The sequence below is a fragment of the Onychomys torridus genome, chromosome 2 (assembly GCF_903995425.1).
Source record: "Onychomys torridus chromosome 2, mOncTor1.1, whole genome shotgun sequence".
NCBI classification, from domain to species: Eukaryota; Metazoa; Chordata; class Mammalia; order Rodentia; family Cricetidae; genus Onychomys; species Onychomys torridus.
The window spans coordinates 81,004,790-81,014,377 of record NC_050444.1 but is presented as its reverse complement, the minus strand read 5'-3'; the positions used below and the strand labels follow the sequence as shown (position 1 = coordinate 81,014,377).

At 52.7% G+C, this 9,588-nt stretch overlaps 1 protein-coding gene across 1 annotated transcript in view; it reads right to left on the bottom strand.

Annotated features, from left to right (window-relative positions):
- The window catches only part of LOC118577261 (regulator of G-protein signaling 3-like), a 49,049-nt gene extending 46,892 nt beyond the window's left edge, over positions 1-2,157 (bottom strand). Inside the window, exon 1 of the mRNA XM_036177388.1 lies at positions 2,143-2,157. The gene's annotated coding sequence lies outside the window, so the exon portion shown is untranslated. The remainder of the gene's footprint in view (positions 1-2,142) is intronic.
- Positions 2,158-9,588: the final 7,431 nt, after the last annotated feature.

The following is a 9,588-nucleotide window of genomic DNA, read 5'->3' as shown; positions in this document are numbered from 1 at the left end:
GGTTTCCTTGTCATTCCCTAAAACTAGCTCCTTCAGTGAATGGAGTCAGCCCCACATTACAAAGGAGACAGAAAACGGTTCCCAAACAATGTGCTCATGCTCTGAAGCCAGCTGTGAGCTGCTGTCTCAGATTCGCAAGGACTGAAGAACACCTGTCCTTGGGATTAAGACTGCTTAGAGCAGAGCAGGCCAGGAACAGTGGTGCACCCCTTTAAATCCCAGTACTTGGGAGACAGAGGCAGGTGGATCTCTAAATTCAAGGCCATCCTGGTCTACAGAGTGAGTTCCAGGACAGCCAGCTGCACAGAGAAAGCCTGTCCCAAGAAGAGAGAGAGAGAGAGAGAGAGAGAGAGAGAGAGAGAGAGAGAGAGAGGAACGGAGAGGGAAGGGAAGGGAAGGGAAGGAAAGGGAAGGGAAGGGAAGGGAAGGGAAGGGAAGGGAAGGGAGGGAAGGGAAGGGAAGGGAAGGGAAGGGAAGGGAAGGGAAGGGAAGAAATGGGAAAAAAAGACTACTTAGGGTAACTCTACCCAGGACCAAGCTTTTGTCCCCCAGGACAGTTATGGCTTTCTGAATGCAAAACCCCTTCTCAAAACCTCAAGCCCTCTCAGGTTTCTTCTTGGGGTACCACTTGCATGTGAGGCCACAGGGAATAAACCATTCAGTAGAAATTCTAACTAAGATTTGTCTACGGATCTCCCTGAGGGCCAACACCACCTATGACAAGAATGCTCAGGGCTTCGAGCCAGCAGCGTGGCCCTCCCTGCACCATGGGCTTGCCTCTCATTAGTAGCAGCCCATTAAGGTGAGAGGCTCCCAGCTGCCTGAGAGATGCTCTCTCCTGGTCCCTCAGGGTCAGATCACCTGGTACATTCCAGAAATTCGTGGCCTCAGGTCGATAGCCCTTCGCCATTCCTTAGAGAACTAGAAAGGAGGTCTCAGATACAGTGGGAAGAAGCACTTTTCTCCAGGAAAACAAAACACCAGTCTGGCAGGAAGCTCTCTTGCTGTTAGAGAACCTGGAGCCTCGTTTCCGAAGCTGGTGAAGTATATGGGAAGCCAGAGGGGCCAGAGGGCACAGACCCGGCACCATTTCTCCTGTCTATACTTGGCTCACTCGGCTCTGTGGGACCGAACACCCTCCAGTGCTGAAGGAATGGGGCTGGGTTGTGGCTGACACAGGGGAGAACCCCCACTGCCTGCAGGTCTACTTTCAGGCCTCTGAGCCCCCAGTTCTACTATGACACCTCTTGGCAACTCTGAGCAAGTCTCGAGAGAAGTTCTCTGTAACCTTTCTTGTCCCTGGGATCTGTTCAAAGAGGTGTACCCCGTAGCCAGGAACTTAAGGCACGCTTTGCAATCCCAAATGGCACAAACTCCTTCTCAGAAAGGTCTATGCCTCTCGGCCAGCCCTTTAGGTCATTCCCCATCCATATAGACAGGTTCCCAGGACAGTTGGCAAGACACAAGGCAGCAGAGAGCAGGGGTGGGCCTGGCTTGGACAGATGCCACATGTCAGCAGAACAGGGCCAGGGACAGAAAATTACACTGGAAACTGAAGAGAATTCGGCCCTCAGATTTTTCATCACCAAGGACCTCTCTGGTTAAAGCCCTGCTTTATCTACCAAACCACATGGAGCAAAAAGCTGTTTGCTTGGTTTTGCTCCCAAAAGGTACAGCTGTCTGAGCCTACCCGAGCTTCTAATCAGAGATCATCAAGAGCGTTAGGGTCACTCTGAGCCAAACACAGACGCGTGGTGCTTGCTTTCACCTGTGCTGTTTGGCCCAGGTGAAGGTACAATTACCTGAGGCCTTTGAAACACTGACAAGCCTTTGTGGGTGGGAGCTGGGTGGTACTTCCTGGAAAAAGAGGGTGAAAGAGGCAGGCGTGGGAGCGGCACCTTCTCCAGAAAAAGGGCGAGTAAATAAATAAACAGAGTAGAGTGCAGCTGTCGGGCCACGCCCTCAGGATGCCTACAGGTGCAGGGACACTGGAGGTCCCAAGCAGGGTATCTCAGGGGCCATAGCTGCCCTTTGACACAGAGGTAAGCAGGGTTGGCTGTGTTCTACAGAGCAAGAAACTGTCCCTGACTGTCTTGGGTTGTTGCAAGATTATATGGAGGCCAACCTCAACCCTAGACCTACCTCTTTCCTCAAGTACCAGATCACACTCCACTCTCCTCCAAATCAGAGAGAGGGACTCACCTCTGCCAAGTACAGCACACAGAATTTCAAGTCTTCTGAAGAACCTTTGAAGGGAACAGAAAGGAAGACTCACATTAGAATTGGCTACACAGTCAAAGTCTTGCTGAGCTCCCGCAGCTCTCTCTCCCAGGAGGCTGTGTGTGCTGACTCCCCAATAAGAGGAAGGAGACGCCAGGTGTGGGGAGCAGAGCGGTCTCTAGAGCAAAGCTCACTAACTCACCCGGCCAAGTGATGCACGGTTGAAAGGCTCTTGCCTACAGGCCAGCCTGACCCAGGGAATGCTGGAACCCCATTCCCAGAAGGAGACCCTCTGACCTCTAATGGCCAAGTACAGGGAACTATCTCTACCCCAGATGGACTCCTTCTTCCCAGAGTTCTGCCACAGAGGCTGCACACTTCTGGGGTTTCTCTTAAAGCAGTGGTTCTCATCCTTCCTAACGCTGCAACCTTAATACAGTTCCTTGTGCTGTGGTGGCCCAACCATAAACTTTTGTTGCTCCTTTAGAACTGTAATTTTGCTACTGTTAGGAATCATAATGTAAACATCTGATATGTAGGATATCTGATGTGTGATCCATGCAGAAGGGCTATTCACCCCCCAAGGGGGTCAAGACCCACAGGTTGAGAACATCTGCCTTAAACACTCTTCCACCTTTGAGTGGGCCTTGTTCCTCACAGAGGGAAGCATGGGTTAAGAAGGGACAGTCTTCAAGAATCCCGTCTCTATGCATCCTGGGAGACTGCTTTTCAACACGGCACTCTCTAAGGACGCCACTGCTGGTCTAGGATTGCAAACTCAACCAGTTCCAAAACTGGGAGGAGCAGGGAGGGACAGTGGTCTGCTCCCTTCCCTTCTTGGGAACAGTCTTACTTCTGAAGAACTCCAGATGGAAAGGAAGGGAGCTCTGGGAGGTGGGGACAGCTGGGAGGTGGGGACAGTGTGGCATGGAGATGGAGTTGTGCCAGTGAGCAGAGAAAAACAGGAGCACCCCAACAGGACACCTGCCTGCTCACTTCAGCCTCTCCTCGGGCCACACTCTCCACGAAGCATTCATCTGGACACAGGCCTGGGAGGGTGGGGAAGCCCCTGCACTTCCAGCTGTTGGCCTTACCAAGCAGGGTGTCATTTTTGAGGAAAGCAACTACCCAACACATGTAACAGCAAGCACTTGAAATGCCAGGGACCCTGGAGTACCACTGTGATTTGGGCCAACTGCTGCCCCAAATGCTTCCACCAGTCAGCTCAAGGGCTCAGTGTGGCTCTGTGGGAGAGTACTTGCTTCTGTATGCACTCCTGACAACCAGGGGCTCCTAGCATCCTTGGCTCATGTGAGAACAGAGGACCCAGGAGATGAAGTCACTCAGCCAGGCAGTAAGGGGGAACTGTAGCCCTATTCTATGACTCACATTCAGCCACGACACAGCAAGCCTCTCAAATGCCAAGCTCCAGTAGGACCTCCTTCAATGCATACTTAAGGCAAAGAAACTATCAAACTAAACAGGGTCTGTCACAAAGAGAAGCCAACAAGGTCAAACCAGACTGTACATTAAACCAAGCTCTAAAACTGCAGGGAGTAGAGACCTAACCAGGGGAAACCAGACCTCCTCAAGCAAGAGAATGGACATGCCCCAAGGGGCAGGAGCCACCAGGCAGAGCCAGAAAAAAAAATGTCCCATAAGTAAATGGAGGTTCACTCTGGACTTAGACTAAATCTTTCTACTTTTCCCCACTTGGAGACAGGCTGAAGAGGGAGCCAGCCTGCCTCAGAAATCTGTATTGTTGAAGAAACTGGATCCTATCCCCTGACCCCTAGAGAACATAAGGGAATGGGATGGTTGAGCTGGAACAGGGATGGAGGGGGAGAGCAATGAAAGAGATACCATGATAGAGAGGGATATCATGGGATAGAGAGAAACCTAGTGCTAGGGAAGTTGCCAGGAATCCCCAAGGATGACCCCAGCCTGGACTACTAGCAATGGTGGAGGGGGTACCTGAACTAAACTGGCTTGTCCCAGAGATCAGACTGGTGAATACCCTAACTGTCATCACAGAGCTTTTCTCCAATGACTGATGGAAGTAGATGCAGAGATCTACAGCCAGTCACTAGGTGGAGCTCCATAAGTCCAATCAGAGAGAGAGAAGAGGGATTCTATGAGCAAGGGGCATCAGGCTCATGATGGGGAAACCTGCAGGGATGACCAAACCAGAGGGAACTCATGAAAGTTGGATCAATGGCTGTGGAGCCTGCATGGGACTGGACTAGGCCCTCTTCATGGTGAGACAGTTGTGTAGCTTGATCTGCTTGGGGGGCCCCCTGGTGGTAGGATCAGAACCCATCTCTGGTGCATGAGTGGGCTACTACCTATGATGGGACACATTGTGCAGCCTTGAGGCAGGGGGAAGGGCTTGGACTTGCCTGTACTGGATGTGCCTCCCCATGGGAGGCCTTGCCTTCTTGTAGGTGAGAGTGGGGGTGAGTTGGGAGGGGGAGGCTGGGGGAGCTGGGGGGCAGGAGGAGGGAAGAGGGGGACCTTTGATTGGTGTATAAAATGAAGGAAAAAAATTTTAATAAAAAGGGGGGGGGGGGAGAAACTGGATCTCAATGCCTCTGTGGATTCCTTGTGTTGGTGAGACAGAGACAAGGGTAGGGGTTCTTTTGCTTGGGAAAACATGCTGAAACATTTCCCAGCAGACCCTAGTCTAAAGGAGAGCCACTACAATCCGTGTAAGAAAGTAATAGAAACCTGGGTTTGGGGAGTACACACTTAGAGGGAGGAGGCCCTAGAAGTACAGGGTGGGACTAAGGACCAGAGACTTGGGGAGGCGGGAGCCGAGGTTGGAGAAACACACTGCCAGACAGTCCCTATGTCGGGGAGCCATTGATGAATGACAACTTCTCTGTGCTCTGACACCAGCCCCGCCCTCTCCAACATCGCTGCGTGGCTGCCGACTCTCCCTGGCATCTCTGTTCCGCATCACAGCCTTGTGCAGGACAGTAGGGATGGAAGGTGGGCAGTGCTGAGCAGCATGATTCAGAGCCTCATCAAAGAACGACACACTGGGGGAGCCAAGGGTGCCAGGAGTGTCAGCAGCTCTGGGAAAGACTGCAGAGGGAACCCCTGCCCGAAGAGAGGGGCACCAAGACAGTACACGTGGGGGCAGGGGAGGTGGTCCTTGAACCACACTCACTGCCTCTAATTCATCAAGGAGTCTTTAGTTCCAGAGTGGGTCTTACTTCCCACCATGTAATGCATAGACCACACCAGAGGTTCCCTAATCATGGGTTAGGTGGAGGCCGGAGAAGGCTTCCGGGCCCACGTCTCCCCATCCATCATTTACCCAGAGAACAACTTATTGGTGGTTTGAGATTCACCCCACCTTCTCCACTAGTAGAGGCAGGCCAAGAGGACCCTTGTCTGCATTCTCCACATACAAAGGCAGGGTCAGGGAGGCACAGCAAACTTTGTAGACAGTAAGTGGCAGAGCTGAGATCTGAACCCAGGACTCCTAATCTTCTATCACAGGTCTGTGATTCCAGCTGGCCAGAAGCTCCAGAGTGGAGAGGCCTCTTCCACAGCATCTCACTGCAGTGGCCAGAACTGAGGTGGCCATGGAGGACACCTTAGAAAATGTCAAGCAAGCATTCCAGCAGCTGGAGCTGAGGCAGCTGAGTTTCCAAGCTGGGATCCTGGCTCCCCAATGTGCCTAGAGAGCCCATGAGTCAGATAGACATTTCCAGGTCATGTCTAAGAACAGGCAAGGCCAGAAAGACACACTGTGGGCGTGATCCTGGCTGCCAGGGAGGCAGAAACACAAAGAGTAGCAAAACCAGCAGGCCGGCAGCAGTGGCAGGAAAAGACCACAATGGGCCCCGGCTGACCGGAGATGTCCCAATTGTTAGCACCAGCTCTCTGCCTGTTCCCATCACATGGCCATTCAGTCCTGATGAACCTTGGGAGATGCTGACAGGAGGAGGCAGTCACCATAGGAGTGACCTCGAATCTGGAGCTCTGGGGGAGGAGACACCCCAGCTGCCAAGCTGAGGCAGCACTCTGGTCTCCTTTTAGCCATTCATTGTTTACAAAAACAAGCATCCGTTGATCACCTAATGTATGCCATGCTCCCCACTGAGTCCTAGGAATATGGTTTGTAGAGCCAGGCCCTAGCAAACAAGCCACAAGAGAGTCCTTGGTCCCAGGAATGGGGTGGATTCTGCCCTGCCAGGGAACAGCATCTGCCAGCCCCAGCCTGCCAAGCTGGACGCCTTTTTTGTTTAACAACTTTTTGACACCCCCAACATTGAACTCTGCATACGTACTGACTTGAAAGTGAGATGAAACGTAGGAGTCTCACGTCATGGTTAGTTAGAGATGGTTCTGCCACCAGACACTCCAGCTAACAAACCCCAAAGGACCTCTGAAAAGCCTCTCTTGCTGTAGTAGTCGGCCTCTGGAGCTTGTGGGAGGGGCCAGGAAATGGAACCAGCCTTGGAACATTGGGCCCACAGCTCTGACTCTGGCTGCAGCAAAAAGGGGGTACTGGACTTCGGTAGAACATGGACCCTATCAGAGGAGGAAAATTGTAAATGTTTAAAAATAGCCTTTCCTTTATTTTTGGAGCATAAAGGAGGTTAGCAGTTCTGTAAGAAGCCTGTACAGAATGTAAGTAACCACTGTTTTCTTGAACCAACTTCTCATTGGTATGCTGCAAAAATATCTGCTAGAAATTTGGTAATGTTGCTTGGTGATGCTTCCCTTCACGTTATGGAGGGCTTGTAGAAGAAGCTTGAAGGAGTCAGGTGTGGGGTGGGGTCTTGAGACACCACAGGGCCTGAGTAAGGCTCTTCCAGGTGAGGTGAGCCTGGGGGGCATGGCTATAGAGAGGCCAGCAGAGCTGTCCACTATGAAGGCAAGAACCATTGCTTCTTCTGTTTTGTTTTGTTTTGTTTCTCTACTTCGAGTGGGGGAAGTCTAGGAAACTAAGGGACAAATTGGCCACCCCCACTGCAAGGCAGGCTTCTGTCATTGGTGGGGTCACACTTGTGGTTCTGCCTGACACAGCATGGGTGTGTTTTCTGGACCTCCAGTGGACCTTGTGGCTCCCTGCGTCCTGGGGGGACAGCAAAGCAGACAGTTGTGTTTGCTCTTTCCCTGAACAGGTGACACTGTTTGCCTACTCGGACCTGCTGCTCTTCACTAAGGAGGACGAGCCAGGCCGCTGTGACGTCCTGAGAAATCCCCTCTACCTCCAGAGTGTGAAGCTACAGGAGGGTAAGAAAGGCCTGGACACCCCAGGAGCAGCATGATGCCCAGCTAGGGACTCTCTAGAAACTTGGTTACCAGTTTCAGTGGGGCACTGTCAGATCTGCCTGGGGCTGGCGGATTGTCAGGTGTCGTACCCTAGGCTGGCAAGTCTTCTGCTCTACCTTAAACTCTGCAGGTTTCTATTTTAGGGAGCTTCCAAGGAGAAGGGTAGGGAGAGCTTTGGACTCCAAGACCTGTGTTCAAGCCCCTCGGTTGGGCGTGGCCTGGGGGAAGTGACTTAACTTCTCTGAGCCCATTTCCTGTAAAGTGCGATGATGATGATGATGATGATGATGATGATGATGATGATGATAGCACTTCAGAAGGTTGTGGGGTTAAGTTAGGTCATTTCTGTAAAGGGCCTTGCTCTAAGCAGGTTTTTAAAAGAGGTTTCTTGACAGTGATCTGTGGACACTCCTTTTTTAGCAGCTGTGTGGGCCTGCTCAGAGTCTTGGGAAGCTGGAGCATGCCTGAACATCAGCAGCAAGCTGGGAATTTCTAATCCAAAACTTTCCATGGCGCCCTGGCCCACCGGGGACCAGGGAACGGAAAGCCGGCTGGGAGTATCTGTCCAGCCGTAGGCTTTGGCGCCTGAGGTCTCAGCCGAAAGGGGCTCGGTTTCCTCTCCCAGATTATGCAAACAACAACAGACCTGTGCGAGCCCAGGGCAGCAGGGGCACCGGAGGAAAATATTAGCTGCGAAAGAATTCTGTTTTGGCGGGTTTTGCTCCAGAACTTCCTGACTGCTTGCAAAGCCTTCCTGTGTGCTTGGTGCCCTGGCCTCCTTGGGAACTGACCTCCCCATGGGAAGCCCTTCACGGCCCTCCCTCTCTAGCGCTGTCCTGCTCAGGGGCTAGGGTGGCTACTGACAGGACAGCAAGGAAGGCCCACCCTCAGGGCCAGCCGATGGGGCTGTGGGAAGAGCAGGCCTCTCAGCTTCTTGGGCACTGGCTCTGGTATTCCAGATGGTTCCTCTCGGCCCTCCAGTGACTCTGTGCTTGGCTTCCTGCTACTCTCCCACCTTCCCCTGTGCTCACATACTCACACAACGTGCTTTCTGTAGTCAGCCTGGCTTCCCTGCCCCCAGCTCAGCTGCTCTGGGACCTGGCTAAACTGAATGAGCACCCAGCAAAGCCGTGCTCAGTACCATGCACTAGGTGCACCAGGACCTGAACCCTGACTGCTGTGCATACTGGAGGTCCAGGGACACAAGCCCAAACCCCTCACTGGCTCAGCTTCCTGCTAAATGGAAGGAGGGAAAAGAATTAGGGGGGAGGTCTGTTCCAGGTGGCTGCCTTTTGGGTGGATCTGGGGTAGAGGGTAGCGAGGGCAGTGGCCATAGGATTGGGGGCCCAGACATACGTTCACCACTGTAACAATATGCTTGTAACCTCTGTGGGTCCTTTCCTTTTTCTCTTCATGGTTTCCCTGTGAAGTAAGGATTCAGTCAACCCTTTGAGTTCCCTCCTGTCTCTGACACCCCCAGATGGAACCCCCAGGGCTCCTGGGAGAAGTTGGCCAGGATTTGGATCACCCTGCTTCCACATTGGGGGATAGAGGCTGGGGCTGGCTGGGTTTCCCTCCCGGGAGCCCCAGGGCCTGGACTTAAAGTTTGAGGGGTTTAGACACACTCTCCTCTACCAAGTAGTGATGTTCATGGTGGGTGGTAAGAGCCTAGAGGTGCAGAGGAGCTCCCCCAGAGACTCAGCTGCTTGCAGATGTGGCCTGGGGCTGAGACTGTGTCTGCCGGTAGATGATGGGACAGCTTCATGAAAGCTATGGGTCAACTACATGAGAGCTAAGGGTGACTGACCCAGGCAGCACATCTCAGACAAGGTGACCATGGACACCAGAGCCTGTGGGGTTGGCATGAAGATGTGGACCTGTACTGGATTTCCTGGGGAGACCACAGGCCTGAGGGGATTTGAGAGTGACCTCTGAGAACCCTGGAGCTGCTGAAAGGGAAGGAAGAGGCTAATTGGCAAGGGCACTCAAGGCACAGGTTCTAGGGCTCAGATTTCTTTCTAGGTATCAAATGGAGCCTTTGTAGACCCTCCACCCTCCAGCTTCCCTGAGATAGGC